The sequence below is a fragment of the Manduca sexta genome, chromosome 24 (genome assembly GCF_014839805.1).
Source record: "Manduca sexta isolate Smith_Timp_Sample1 chromosome 24, JHU_Msex_v1.0, whole genome shotgun sequence".
NCBI classification, from domain to species: Eukaryota; Metazoa; Arthropoda; class Insecta; order Lepidoptera; family Sphingidae; genus Manduca; species Manduca sexta.
In genome coordinates, this window is record NC_051138.1 from 10891065 (window position 1) to 10893800 (window position 2736).

A 2736-nucleotide genomic window follows, 5' to 3' on the forward strand; every position below is an offset into this window, starting at 1 on the left:
TTTAGTTGCGCCCGCCGCGGTTGAGAATCGGCTGTTTTATTTCCAAACTCACGATGATCGGAGATCTGTGCCATTTGCAACCGTCGCGGTTCCGATTATGACCCGCAAACTTGGCGGGCGATTATCGCAAAGCAGGCGGTTGCAAGACGTGCAGTTAACGGTCAGCTGAGTTCCAGAACGCCATGGACACATATCAGAAACGATCACGATGTCATGTGTAATATCTTATGCGCATGCTACACAAAAGTTAATTTATTGTATTCATGACTCTAAACTGCTACTATCAGAATTCAAGAGGTTTGAACACTAAAACCACTGAGTTTTGTCTAAATATATCTGTACACAATTATGATGTCGTTTTCATTACTGAAACATGGCTTCAAAGCAACGTGGCCGACTCGGAGTTATTTGATGACCGCTACGTAGTTTATAGGAGAGGACGTGATTTAAAAAAACCTTCATCTAAAAGCACTGGTGGAGGTGTTTTGATTGCTGTAAAGAAAACTTTCAATTCTTACTTAATACTTATGACCTACAAAGTGATTTTGAGGATATATGTATTGTCACAGAATTCTTTAAAAAACGTGAGTTAATAAAATTTTGTATTAGTACAGTTTACTTAGCACCACCAGTTAACTTTGATAAATTAGAGATGTTTCTAGATTTAGCCACTTTACAATTGACCCAGTACACATGCTATGTAATAGATGTTAATACATAAAATTGTCTTCGGCCAACGTGCGGACTTCTCCATCCTGTGTGGTCTTATACATACATACTAATATATAACTATATAAACTCACCCCAATTTCCTTTTTCTTAATACATGTGCTCCCGGGAGCCCTTTTTGTTCCGATTCCGATTTATATATTATAATTCTCTTTGCCGATTCCGATAGTAGTTTTTTCTTCAATAATAATAATGTCAGTCTTCTTTTTTTTTAATAATATTTATATTGCCAGTTTCTTTTTTACCCCCACCGAAAAGAGTTTATATTCGAATACATAATATATATATATATATATATATATATATATATATATATATATATATATATATATATATATATATATATATATATATATATATATATATATATATATATATATATATATATATGTGTTGTGTTATGTGTAAATTAATTTGGCCGAATCTGTCCGCGTTTCGAATAATGAACTAATAAAATTAAACATCCCGCCGCCCGAGAAAGGCTGTGAAAAGCCTTTATCAAATAACACAACAAGCCCCTTTTATTGAAGTTATACTAACATTCTAAAACATAAGCACGCAATATAAATATAATAAGGAATTAACCATTAAAGCATCGGAATGGAAAGAAAAAAAAAACTTTATTACTGGAATCTAATCCAGCGGCAACTTCGTAATTTTTAGTACAGGCCTCAATAAATTCCCTGAGGCAGTCTTTAACCTGACAATTCGGATAACCCCATCAATCCTAGGTAAAAGTTCTAAAACTCTCCCTCTCTTCCATTTAAGGACAGGGACATTCTCCTCTTTTATTAAAACGAGGTCCCCTACTTTAGGTGGATCAACCGGCGTTGTCCATTTGTTACGATTCTGGAGACAGTGTAGGTAACGGTCACTCCATTGTTTCCAGAAACGTTGACCTATAGCCTGAACTAATCTAAAACGTCCCAACCGCGTATTAACTACGTGTTCGAAATTATACTCAGGCACAGAAAGCAATGACTTGCCGACCAAGAAATGTGCTGGGGTCAACACTTCGAGATCCGTAGGATCATTTGATAGAGGACATAGTGGGCGAGAGTTGAGTACTGCTTCAACTCTTGTGAACACTGTCGACAATTCCTCATAAGTCAAAACCTGCTCCCCGATCATCCGCTTTAATAAGGTTTTTGCAGATTTGACAGCCGCTTCAAACAATCCCCCGAAGTGAGGTCCCGAAGGCACATTGAATAACCAAGTAATACTACTCTTGGCTGCAAAATTTTTTAGACTATTCTCAACTTCCCTATTCCGAAGATTCTTGTCAACCTCGTTGAGGTGTTTGTTTGTTCCTACATAATTAGTACCATTATCAGAACGTATCACACTCGGGAGTCCGCGCCGAGATGTGAAACGCGTCAACGCAGCTCCGAACGCTTCTGTTGTCAAGTCTCCAACAACCTCCAAATGTACCGCTTGGGTTGCAGAGCAGACAAAAACACACAAATATGCCTTTAAAATTTTTGCATTTCTAAGACGTGATGCTCTAATTGAAAAAGGTCCTGCAAAATCCATTTGCACGGTATGGAATATACCAGTTGCGTTTACCCTGTCACTTGGTAATGCAGACATAACTGGCTTAACCGGCCTGGCCTTATACCTGAAACGCGATATATGCTTAAAAATTCGACTCCGAATGGCATGCCGAGCCACACGAATTTTATCCGCATTTGTCTTAAAAATACCGTGATGAGGTATAATGTACCCTTTACCATTTGCATAGTCATCTGGTTGCCGATCACAGACAGACATATGCCCTAATTTTTCATAATCTCGCATAAATGCAATATACTTTTCCCGCCTCGGTGGCGTAGTTGTATTGCATGTCCGGTACAATAGCGCTCTGAGGTCCTGGGTTCGAATCCCGGGTCGGGCAAAGATATATTTGGGTTTTTCTGCTCAGTATCAGCCCGGAGTCTGGAATTTATGCCCGATATGGCGATAGGCTCGCCCCCTATCACATCATGGGACGGAACATACTTGGCGAAA

At 38.6% G+C, this 2736-nt stretch overlaps 1 long non-coding RNA gene across 1 annotated transcript; it reads right to left on the reverse strand.

The window, feature by feature from the left end:
• Positions 1 to 237: 237 nt before the first annotated feature.
• LOC115447660 lies at positions 238 to 931 on the reverse strand. The gene is made up of 2 exons (XR_003939024.2): positions 804 to 931; positions 238 to 492 (listed from the first exon to the last, which is right to left on the reverse strand). It is a non-coding gene; the product is annotated as an uncharacterized LOC115447660 (long non-coding RNA).
• Positions 932 to 2736: the final 1805 nt, after the last annotated feature.